The sequence below is a fragment of the Myotis nattereri genome, assembly GCF_964212035.1.
Source record: "Myotis nattereri genome assembly, chromosome: 16".
NCBI lineage: Eukaryota > Metazoa > Chordata > Mammalia > Chiroptera > Vespertilionidae > Myotis > Myotis nattereri.
Genome location: NC_138091.1, coordinates 36,655,350 through 36,668,551, shown reverse-complemented (window position 1 = coordinate 36,668,551; position 13,202 = coordinate 36,655,350). Strand labels below are relative to the sequence as shown.

Here is a 13,202-nt window from a genome sequence, read left to right as displayed (position 1 = left end):
ATCAGTGGTGGCCAACCGGTGGTCCACGAGGTCCGAAAGGTTGGCCACCGCTGGTCTAGATGGAGAACCTACTGCTCCTAAAATTAAGTGTCACGACATGTTTTTGTCCTATCTTAGTGCTGGTCAAAGCCCTCAGAAAATTGCTGTGCTGTGAACTCTGTGCATTAAATTAATGTAGACCAAAAGTTAAAGGATGACCAATTGACAAGATGAACAAAATGATGAGAGATTGAAGTAAAAGTTTTATAGACCCCCAACCTCTTTAAGTTTTTATTTAAAAAATTCCACTTCCAGCTTCTTCCCAAATAGTCTGTATGTAATTCTCCAAAAGTTCAGTAAAACATGTTATAATTGAGGGCAAAGTCCAGAACACTTAACTTTTTTAAAAACAAAACAACATAATTTGTTCCTTTAGAATAAGGAACAAATTAAATCCTGACTACTTTAAAAATTAGCTAGAGCAAATGAAGAGTTAAAGCTAAAAATATTCTCCAAGGGTGGCGAATATTTTGCTTTCTTTTGCTCTTCTTCACAAGGGAAATTCTTCACAAGTGAGATTGTAAAACGTGAGCTGGAATGGTGATAGGAATGACTGGATGTGCCTATCCTGAATGAGAAAAAAAGTTTTGCTCTTTCAGGGACTTTTCTTCAGTGTCTGTTTCTAGGTTATTATAGCCAGTAGTTAAGTGGGAACTTCCATATTTGAGAACGAGAGTCTCTGAGTAACAACTGAGAGTAGTAAAATGGTAATCATATTTGTTGCCTTTTTTATATATACATTCATAAATATGTGTGCATATGTTTTGCTAGTTGTTCCCCATTTTAAAATTACTATATTTCATAGACTTGAAGATGCTACTAATTGTAAGATGCACCATTATTTTATGTGCCACTAAAAAATGATTTCAATTAAACTAAGACATCCCATCAATTGTTAAGGTACATTCTGATTTAAAAGATGTTAAGATGGAAAAGTATGCCTTAGAATTGATGAAAAACTGTGTTATTTCTTAGGAAAGTTGCAAAATACAGGGAAGTATAAAAGAGAAAAGGGGGGGGGGGCACCTTTCTCTTTTTTAAGTTTTTAAAGTAAGAATTTATTTCTATTTAGAAATGCTCCAAAGATTATAAAAAGGCCCAAAGGCTCCCAGGTTTAACATAAGATCCTACTGAGTTGGTGTCTGTTGGTTTTTCCGTTACTAAGGTATCAGTTTGATTCTTGTTCATGAAACACCCCCATGATTCTTCTTAGTGTCATGGTGATTTCCTCTGACTCCCAGTATTTTTCATAAATGGCCATCAGCTCATGAATGACAAAAAGTATATTGCATTATTCTTCAAAACCAAGTCCAGTGATTAGCAGTTTGAAAAGCTGAGATCATGATGTGTGTCATGTGCAAAGACTGGTATTAAATGCAGCTCTTTCAGAACAGAAACCATTGGACACACTTCAAGACTAATTACCCCTTTCTCTCAGTTTTGCTGTAACCTAAAACTTCTCTTTAAAAAAAAGTCTTTAAAAAAAGACACATTTGGGCATGTTTTATTTCACTGTTAGTTTTCTATGACTATAAGTAATTTCTTTAAATATAGTCATTTACATGGGAACCCTGGACATTTTTCTGTCATTTTTTGGAATATATTTTTACTGACTATATTTTATTACCCTTCTTGGTTGATTATTTCACTTATGTACTTTATTAAAATTATACAGGCATACCTCAGAGATACCACAGGCTCGTTCTAAACTACCTCAGTAAAGTGGAGGGTCTTCTTTCTTTCACTTTGTAAAAACTTCAGTATTTGTGAACTGCAATAAAACCAGGTATGCCTGTATTATACAGCACGCACAATAAACATTCTCACCTATGTCACAGTATGAATACTTTCATGTTCTTGATGCATGCTTGTGAGAAATTTTTTGACTCAGTTTACAGTCTCAGTTAAGCTATGTGAGTAGATAGTCTTACTTCATTTTTGGTTCCTGCTTTATTCTTTTGCTCATAACTCAGTAATAATGACAGAGCAGTTGTTAGGAACTTGCAGAAGTCTTAAATATTTCTGGAAAGTAGTTCTGGAATTTTGTATATATATTTATTATCCAAGAGTTTTGTCATGGAGGCATAATATATTAAAGAAGCACCAGACTTAGACTTGGTAATCTTTGGTTCTATTCCTGGCTTTGTTACTATATCTATATATATAAAAGGCTGAGTGACCGACCGACCGTCCGTCCATCCAACTGACCGACCGACTAGCTGGTACACATGACGCGCACTGGCAATTTAAAAATAAACGTCGACTCGCACATGCACAATACATATAAAGCTCTTGGAATGGATATTATTTAAGTCCCCCGTTAAATGGTTTGTAACGGATCTATTATTGAAGCTACCTTTGGAAATAGTATCTTCTATCCATAAATATAAAAGCCTAGGCGACTGTTGCAACCAGATGACCAGCTGGTACCTATGGCATGCACTGACCACCAGGGGGCAGACACTCAATGCAGGAGCTGCCCCCTAGTGGTCAGTGTGCTCCCACAGCCAACTTCCCGCAGCCAGCCAACCTCCCACAGTCCCTCCTCCTGACTGGCTGTCCCCAATGGGCCCCAATCAGGACTGGGCGAGATGGCCCCTATTGGCCCTGATCTCTGGCCAGGCCAAGGGACCCCACCCATGCACGAATTCATGCACCAGGCCTCTAGTCCTATCTAATAAAAGAGAAACATGGTAATTAGCGTACAACCGCTACCCTTCCCATTAGCTAATCAGGGCAATATGCAAATTAACTGCCAGCCAAGATGGCGGCCGGCAGCCAGGCAGCTTGAAACTAACATGAGGCTTGCTTGCTTCAGTGACAGAGCACTCCAATGTTCCCCCGCCTGCCGCTGCAGGCCTCTGAGCTGTAACTCTAAGCAACTATGTAACAAATATAGAAGCTAAACAAAACCCCAGAAGCCTGCTTTAGTCCGCCAGGCTTCAGCCAGCAGGTTCGCAACATTGTAAGCAAAGGCCAGAAACCTACTTTCAGCAGCAGAGGCCTAAGAGCTGGAGCCAAGCCTCAAAGCTAAAGCTGGCCCAGAATTTAAAAAAGAAAAAGAAAAAAAAGGAGCGGTTGGGAGCTTCAGTCACCCGCCAGCCTGAAAACAGCCCTCAGCCCCTCACCCAGACTGGTCAGGCACCCCAGTGGGGACCCCTACCCTGAAGGGTGTGTGACCAGCTGCAAACAGCCATCATCCCCTCACCCAGACTGGCTAGGCACCCTAGTGGGGACCCCCACCCTGATCCAGGACACCCTTCAGGGCAAACCCGGCACCCACCTGTGCACCAGGCCTCTACCCTATATAGTAAAAGGGTAATATGCCTCCCAGCACCGGGATCAGCGGAGCCGTGAGGCCTCCCGGCACCGGGATCAGCGTGACAGGGGGCAGTGCCCAAACCCCCTGATTGCCCTGTGGCTCTGTGTGTGACAGGGGGCGGGGCCACAACCTCCCTATCCACCCTGATCTGTTCGTGACAGGGGAAGGCGCCCCAACCCCCTGATCGCCCTGCGGCTCTGTGTGACAGGGTGCGGCGCCTCAACACCCCCCCCCCCCACCCCCCCGGGCCCTGCTCTGTGTGTGACGGGGTAGAGCTATAACCTCCCCCCATCGGCCCTGCCCTGAGTGTGAGAGTGGCGGCGCCCCAACCCCCTGATCGGCCCTGCTCTGTGGGTGATAGAGGGTGGCGCCCCAACCCCCTGATGGGCCCTGCTCTCTGCGTGACAGGGGGCAGTGCCCCAACCCCCTTATTGGCCCTACTCTGTGAGTGACATGGGGGAGCTTCCCAACCCCCTGATTGGCCCTGCTCTGTGCATGACAGGGGGAGCTCCCCAACCCCCTGATGGGCCCTGCTCTGTGCGTGACAGCGGGTAGCTCCCCAACTCATTGATCGACCCTGCTCTGTGCGTGACAGGGTACAGAGCCCCAACCCCCCTGATGGGCCCTGCTCTGTGGGTGACGGGGTGGCACTGCAACCTCCCCATCGACCCTGCCTTTAGTATGACAGGGGTCGGTGCCCCAACCCCCCAATCGGCCCTACCCTGAGCGTGACTGAGGGTGGCATCGCAACCTCCCGATCCGCCCTGCTCTGAGCATGACAGGGGCGGCTCCCCAACTCCCCAATCAGCCCTGCTCTGAGCCCGACCAGGGGCTGCACCTAGGGATTGGGCCTGCCCTCTGCCACTCGGGAACAGGCCTAAGCCAGCAGGTCGTTATCTCCCGAGGGGTCCCAGACTGCGAGAGGGCACAGGCCGGGCTGAGGGAACCCCCTTCCCCCCGAGTGCACAAATTTTTGTGCACCGGGCCTCTAGTCTACACTAATAAAAGAGAAAAATGGTAAGTGGCGTACGGCGCTACCCTTTTCATTGGCTAATCAGGGCTATATGCAAATTAACTGCCAACTAAGATTGGCAGTTAACTGCCAACTAAGATTGGCAGTTAACTGCCAACTAAGATTGGCAGTTAACTGCCAACAAGATGGCGGTTAATTTGCATATGTAGGCACAATGCAGGGAGGCGAAAGGGAAAGCAGGAAGAAGCCCCCTGCCACTGACAGTGATCTGAAACCCAGGGGGGAGCTAAGAGCTGGGGGGCAGGGCAAAGGCGGCCCTGGGGCCCTGGGGCCGCCTTTGCCCTGCCCCCCAGCCATGATCAGAGAATCAGGCGCCTTTTCCGCCCTGGCCAGTGATAGCAGGAAGTAGGGGTGGAGCCAGCGATGGGAGCTGGACACGGTCGAAGCTGGCAGTCCCGGGAGCTAGGGGTCCCTTGCCTGGGCCTAAAGCGGAGCCCACGATGGCGGGGCCGCTGCAGCTGCTGGTCCCCACTGCCCGAGCCGGACGCCTCAGCCAGAGGCGTCCTGCAGGGGCGGGGGCGGGGGCGGAGCCCGTGCGATCGCGGCGCCCCCCGCTGCCACTGCAGGTCCCCGCTGCCCGGGCCAGACGCCTAGGCCAGAGGCGTTAGGCCTGGGCAGGGGCGGAGCCTGCAACCGCGGGGAACTGGGGGTCCCCTGCCCAGGCCTTACACCTCTGCCGGAGGCCTCAGGCCTGGTCAAGGGGCCGATCCGGTAATTGGTGATCGGAGGGTGATGGGGGTCAACTCCTCTGTCAGAGGCATCAGGCCTAGGCAAGGGGCTGATCCTGCGATTGGAGGGTGATGGGGGTCAACGCCTGAGGGCTCCAAGTATGTGAGAGGGGCCAGGCTGGGCTGAGGGACACCCCCCCCCCCCACACACACACCCAGTGCACGAATTTCGTGCACCGGGCCCCTAGTGTGTGTGTGTGTGTGTGTGTGTGTGTGTGTGTGTGTGTGTGTGTGTATATATATATATAAAAGCCTAAGCAACTGTTACAACCAGTCACTATGACATGCACTGGCCACCAGGGGGCAAACGCTTAACGCAGGAGCTGACCCCTGGTGGTCAGTGCACTCCCACAGCCAACCTCCCATGATCTGCCAACCTCCCATGGTCCGGCCAACCTCCCATAGTCCCTCCCCCTGGCCAGCCAACCTCCCACGGTCCCTTCCCCCACCCATCCTCTGGGTCGACAGGCCCTGATCAGCCCAGCCCTGATCGGGATGGGCGAGATGGCCCCAATCAGCCCCGATCACCAGCCAGTTCTAGGGCCCCCCACCCGTGCACGAATTTGTGTACCAGGCCTCTAGTATCTATAGATAATATTAAAAAATATATCTAATCGTGCAATTGTTTGTCCTATAAATGAGCACGTTCATAAATCAAATGAAATTTTGGACATACTCAGTGGAGATTTTCACACCTATTTGAGTGATGATTCCATCGATTCAATGGATGATGCTAAAAAGGAAAATGTTCCCATTGAATTTCTTAATAGTATTACTCCTTCATGAATGCCTTGTCATAAATTAAAATTGAAAGTAGGTGCAATCATCATGCTACTGAGAAATCTTAATAGTAAATGGGATCTTTGTAATGGTACTAGATTTATTATCAAAAGATTGCAACCTAACATAATTGAAGCTGAAGTATTAACAGGATCTGTGGAAGGAGAGGTTGTTCTGATTCCAAGAATTGAATTGTCCCTGTCTGACACTGGCCTCCCATTTAAATTAATTAGAAAACAGTTTCCCGTGATGCCAGAATTTGCAATGACTATTAATAAACCACAAGGACAAACTCTAGACAGAGTAGGAATATTCCTATCTGAACCCATTTTCAGACATGGTCAGTTTTATGTTGCTTTCTCTCAAGTTCAAAGAGCACGTGACGTTAATGGTAAAGTTGTAAATACTTCATCACAAGGGAAATTAGTCAAGCACTCTGAAAGTGTTTTTACTCTTAATGTAGTATACAGGGAGATATTAGAATAAGTTAATCAATATATCAGTCCTTGCTTTTATCAATGTTTTTATAGCATGTTTTTGTTTTTATATCATGTCTTTGTTATTGTTATATCATGTTATTGTTTGTTAATCAATTTATATATTTTCATATACATTTTATTAATTTTCTTTCATCTCTGACACTTATAGAGAAAGGGCAAATATTTCTTCTAATTAATTTACTTTCAGTGTGCACAAATCCGTGCACTGGGCCACTAGTAGCGATATAACCTTGCAAAGAAAAGTTACTGAACATTTCTGAGCCTCATTTGGCATTCCAGATTTTAATATATTTTCTTTGTCTGCATCTGAATACACAATGTCTGTTACAAAATTCTGATAGGAAGAATAAATGTAGAATGGTAATCCCAGTAGGTAATATATCAAGGAAATTCACAACTTTATTAAGTGCTTATATTTATACAATGTCTATTTATGCAAATGCCTTAGTTTCCTGGGACTACCATAGCGAAGTTCCACAAATTGGGTGGTAAATGTAAAACAACAGAATTTTTTTTTTCTTGTAGTTTTGGAGGCTAGAATTCTGAAATGAAAGTGTAGGCATGGCTAGGCTACTTCTACTTCTGAAAATTCTGGGGATGAATCCTTCCTTGTCTCTTCCTAAGCTTCTGGTGGTACTGGTAATTCTTGGTGTGCCTCAGTTTATAGCTGCATTACTTCAATTTCTGTTTCCATCTTCACATAACCTCCAGTAGTAGCCTGCCTGGAGGTTATTGCCAAATTTCCCTCTTAAAAGGACAACCATTTATGTTAGGATTTAGAGCCCCCATTATTAAATAGCTCTTAACTTGATTACATCTGCAAAGACCCTGTTTCCAAATAAGGTCACATTCATAAGTTCTGGGTAACATAAGTTTTGGGGAGATATACTATTCCACCCAGTATAACAAATAAGAAATGGAATTTTCCCCAAAGATTCATTATTGTGCATTTTGTCTTCATGTTTCACTATAATAATAGAAATATTAATATTTACTATGCATTAAAGATAAACAAATGGAGAGTCTAAGAGGTTAAGTAGTTCATGGTCATACAGCCAAGTGAGTGCATAGCTAATATTTGAGTATCTGACTCTGTTGGTCAAGTTAACAGTTGCTTTAAGTGGTTGACTTTTTGAGTTATAAAAACAGGAAGTTTTTTTGTTTTTTTTAAATATATTTTATTGATTTTTTACAGAGAGGAAGGGAGAGAGATAGAGAGCTAGAAATGTCGATGAGAGAGAAACATCGATCAGCTGCCTCCTGCACACTTCCCACTGGGGATGTGCCCGCAACCCAGGTACATGCCCTTGACCGGAATTGAACCCGGGACCCTTCGGTCCGCAAGCCGACGCTCTATCCACTGAGCCAAACCGGTTTTGGCAAAACAGGAAGTTTTTAACCAGCTTTATTTTAGCGAAGTGGATTGGTGTTCTCAATTCCCACCCTGCTCCAAGATTTTCCAGAGAGTTGCCTGGGTTGTGCAGTTTTTTCATGAGATGAATTTAGGTTTGACTATAAGTAGTCTTTGGATAGGGAATTCGAAGATAAAGCTTTTGTTTTCTTTTTTAGGATTGCTCTCTTGGATATTAAAGTTAATTTTCTTGAAGGAATGTATTCCAACAAAAAAAGTATTTGAAAACTGCTAGGTGATTACCAACTTTTGTTTTGGCAAAAGTTTGGTATTACCTTCCAGACTAGATGTATGTGCTCTTATACAGGTACACAACACTTGTTTAATGCACAGAATAAATCTAACAACTCTAAAGGCTTGAAAGAAGCAGAGCTAAATTTGAACTCAGGGCTATTTATCTGACTCCAAAGCATTTTTTGTCTAACACACTGTGCTGCTGTATCCTTTTCATCATTTCTCTCAAGCATATGTATATTGAAATTTTACAGCTGGTAAATAAAACTGAGGGGGAAGCACAAAGGACCAAGCGGGTTCTGTTACTTGAGACTTTTTTCTCTTAACACATAGTCTTCATCTGTGTCTAGTACATAACATCATATCCCTTTTTAATCCATATTTTTTATCTTCTGATTGATCTGTGAAATAACACAATTGGTAACTACTGATGGAAATACTAGGAATGAGAGGAGAACGAATATTGGAGCTTTTAGGTAGAAGAGGAGCAGAATGGGAATAGCAAAATCCTGGAACACCTTTGTCTTCAAAATTGATGTCGAGTTCCCATCTTTTTTATATATATATACATATATACATACATATATATATATATATATATATATACATATATACATACATATATATATATATATATATATATATATATATATATATTATTGATTTCAGAGAAGAAGGGAGTGGGAGAGGGAGATAGAAACATCAATGATGAGAGAGAATCATGGATCAGCTGCCTCCTGCACACCCCCTACTGGGATCAAGCCTGTAACTCCAGCATGTGCCCTTGACCGGAATTGAACCTGGGACCCTTCAGTCCACAAGCTGATGCTCTATTCAGTGAGCCAAACCAGCCAGGGTGAGAGTTCCCATCTTGATAGAGTCATGAGATGAGTACGGAAGATTGACCTACTTACAATGAAATAGGGGAGTGAATATGTGAAATTTCATCTTTAGTCTATATTCCAAATTAAGGGAAAATTGTGTATCTTGTATTTTGACTCCATACATTATCTGAAATTGGTAAAGGGGGAGCAGGAAACCCCCTTTGTTTTTTCTTTTGTTTCCTTTTTGCTTGGTTTGGCCCTATTTTTGTAATCAAGTTTAGCATAATTCCTTCTACCATTTCTTCCATTTTCAGTTTTGTTTTTCAACTTATGTAGAACAGCTCTGTGTTTTCACAGAGGAATGATTTATTAAGGCTATATTATGACTGCATGCAACTGTGACCCATCCCAGTTCCTTTGGTCTTTATGTAGGCTTTCTGTAGGCCTGGCCAGCCTAGGCATGATCCTGGTTATAATTCAGGGAGTGATGGTGAAGAATGGGTTAGAGACTCTCCCAGCCTTTTACATTGGCCTGTGCTAGTTGCTATTTATTTTAGAGGACAGTGGCCTGGAGATTATTGCCACTCAGGCCTGATGCCATGCAGAATTGACCGAGTGTAAACCCAGAATGCTGGAGAAACCCAGCTTGGGGTTGCCAATACAGGTGTGGAGCAGAACTTTATGAAGTTTTCTTTGCTAATAATAACCTTTGCTTTCATGGCTATTTACTATATTAAGTACTAGAGGCCTGGTGCATGAAATTCATGCACGGGTAGAGTCCCTAAGCCTGGCCAGCGATCAGGGCCTGCTGGCTGCTGGCCAGGGCCTTCCTTCGTTCCGCGTTGCCCCCTGGTGGTAGTGCACATCATAGCGAGTGAGAGAACTAGCTGTTGAACTCCCGAGGGGACACTTTGCATGTTAGCCTTTTATATATAAAGATATTTTAAGGAATTTTAAGTAATCATATTGACCTCTTCTGTAAAGCCCTACTCCCATTAGCTTCTCTACTTAGGCTCTATCTCTTTCCTGCTCTTCGTTATCTTCTGTAGTATTGTCACTGTAATTCTTTGCCTTTAGCCCTAGTTCGGCCTGGATTGGCCTATTGGCACATGACCTTTGACCTGTGTCATCCCTGCTCTATAAAATGATGTAGAATAAGTGGTCCCTACCAAATCTTCTAAAGCTTTCTTAGGAGGGTGTCTTTGCAGAGAGGTATTTTTTTTAGAAATTACTCAGTTTAAGGAAAAATTTTTCCCTTTGGAAACATAGCCTGTTATATCCTGATTTACCTTACCTAAAAAAAAAAAAAATAGATGGAGTAGCTTTATATCTAATAGTAGAATTTATTTAGGCTCTTGGCTATACTTAATGTTTTCTTGTTTGAGGAAAATAATTTTTAACATAAAAACTCAAATTTTTTTATGTATTTGCTTTCTTGGTGTATGATTCTGTTAGGAAATGTTGCGGGGCTCAAATATATTTGTGTTGTGTTTTTTATTCTTCAAGGATCTTACCATTAGTTAACATTTAAACAGCAAATTGAAGCAAAAAGAAATGAAATAATTTGGCCGAAAGTTTTTATCTGGAAATGAGATTTAAATACACAGGATGTAAGATACAATTTTGGTGCTTTAGGAAATTTGACAATGTGGATAAAGCAAGTAGGGGCTCGGTTAACCACGGACATTTTCTTGGAAGGAGATGGGACATGGATTTGACAAGCTCTTTGAAAGGACAAATGACGTTTTAGATAAGTATAAGGGGCAGAATCAATAGGAATAAAGACATAAGAACAGGTAGTATTGTAACCTCTAATTGCATTTGGTTACATACTACTTTATAATAGCCTCCACCTCTCAACAGCAACAAGTTCATATACATCCAAACATTTTTAAAGGGGATAATGAGACTGATATAACTGTAACAATATTTGGAGAAAGTACAGTGGGGCCTTGACTTACGAGTTTAATTCGTTCCGTGACGGAGCTCGTAACTCAAATTACTCGTATGTCAAATCAAAAAGTGAACGAGTGAGACACGTGATGCTGGGCTGATGTTGGGGTGTTCACTGTGACGTTCGCTGCGCCAACTAGCGGTGGGGTATCTGAAGCTGGCTCGTAACCCGAATTTTAGCTCGCAACTCAAAGCAAAAAATCGGCCGAGAGACGGCTTGTATCTTGAAAAACTCGTTAGTTGGGACACTCGTAAGTCAAGGCCCCACTGTAATTAGAAATAGGTAAATAAGGTAGGGGGAGAGGGGCTAGTTTTATACAGGATGGGAGGTGGTTTAGGCTCTTAAGCAGGGAGGATGCTGAATGCAATATTTTGAGAAGGGAATTGTGTGCAAGATAGCTGCTTTTTACAAATAGTTTTTACTTTTAAATGATAAAGTTTATGAAGTCTACTTTATGCTTGTGATTCAGGCAAGAAACTATTTGGCAGCAGCAGTTTTTTTTTAGCCAGAGAAACCTGATTTTGAAGACCAGGCCAAATGTTTCTTGCTTAGTTAATGACCTTTCCCTCTTTTCTGAGGAGTCTGCACATCATTTTCTATGCAGGCTAGGTATGATCTTAATCCAGATTAGGTAAATTCTGTTTCTCTTGCTTTCAGGGGAAAAAAGATGTTAAATGGAGGTAAAAATTTTCATTGTTCCTCTTAAAGTCTCCCCTCCCCCTTTCATTCCATGGAGATTTTTGAGTTAGACAGGACCTCAGGGATGGATCATTGGTTCATTGGCTCACAAGAGCCTGCCAATTATGATGGCCTAGGGAGGCCAAATTGATGCAGTCAAAATTGCTAGGCCCTGAAATCTGTATTTTAGGATGTTAGCTGGAGAATTCTGATGCTGCATCAAAACTGATCAAATTTTTTTTTGTTTGTTTGTTTTCAGTTTAGAGTTTATGTTAGAATTTACCAGGGAAGCCATTTAAAAATTCAGCCCCTCCCCCTAGAGATTCTGAATAGGCTTGATGTTGGACTTGGGTAGGTATCATTTGATAAGACTTGGGTAGGTATCATTTGATGTTTCCCCGGGTAATTTAATACAAAATTTCTGTTAAGGTCTTCTTATCAAATTAGATTTTTTTCGTTTTCTAGACCAGAGAAAGAGAACCAAAGCCACAAAGCGCTAATCACTTTCATCAGTCTTTCTTTTACACAACATTATAACCTGATTTTGGTCACCTTTACTTGAATTCATGTGTGTGGATTTTTGTTTTTGTTTGTTTATTTTTTATAGTAAGCTAACTTTTGCTTTAACCACGCTGGCCCATGGTGATTATGGAGAGGATTTTGGAGGCATGTAAATTGGGTCTTTTCACATTCTTTTAATTTCCTGGAATGAATGTATTTTCTGAATTTGAATTGTCAAGCAGAAAACTAATCTGGAATAATATTTATGCTTATGAGAAACAGGTACCTTTGGAATACCTTTGTTTTTTCTTTTTTAAATAGTTCTTGGTTTCTTTATAGGAACTATTCCACCTTTTTTGCATTCAGTAGTTTTGGTTGCTCTTCATTTATTTTAGCTCATCCTATATAATAAAAGCCTAATATGCTAAATAAGTGTCTACTCAGCCATTCAACCAATCAGAGCGTAATATGCTAATGATATGCTAAGGATGCTCTGCTCGCTATGACGTGCACTGACCACCAGGGGACAGATGCTCTGACTTGTAGATTAGCTTGCTGCTGGGATCTGGCTGATTGGGACTGAGCAAGACAGGCCAGACACGCCCTGGCCTGAGCTTTCCCATGGTCCCTCCCTGACTGGCAAACCTCCCATGTCCCTCCCTGGCCCCATTTGTGCACTGGTGGAGTCCCTTGGCCTGGCCTGTGCCCTCTCGCAATCTGGGACCCCTCGTTGGATGTCAGAGAGCTGGTTTCGGCCCCATCCCGCAGACCAGGTCAAGGGACTCCACTGGTGCACGAACTCATGCACCGGGCCTCTAGTCTTTTATAACTGTAGCATTTCTAGTTTGGTAATACTTAAGCCACATTTGTGACCAACTAAACTAAAAAAGCTGCATTGCTGCTGTTAACACAGTATAGTTTGGTTGGTAATATCATATAAAATACCATATACTGTGATAAAAGATTCCATATCAAAAATGCTAAATGCCGAAACCGGTTTGGCTCAGTGGATAGAGCGTCGGCCTGCGGACTGAAAGGTCCCAGGTTCGATTCCGGTCAAGGGCATATACCTGGGTTGCGGGCACATCCCCAGTAGGAGATGTGCAGGAGGCAGCTGATCGATGTTTCTCTCTCATCGATGTTTCTAACTCTCTATCTCTCTCCCTTCCTCTCTGTAAAAAAATCAATAAAATATATT

The 13,202-nt window shown here is 43.0% G+C and overlaps 1 protein-coding gene across 2 annotated transcripts in view; it reads left to right on the top strand.

The window, feature by feature from the left end:
* Window positions 1-13,202, top strand: part of KANSL1 (KAT8 regulatory NSL complex subunit 1) — a 120,704-nt gene that overhangs the window by 56,160 nt on the left and 51,342 nt on the right. The window lies entirely within an intron of this gene.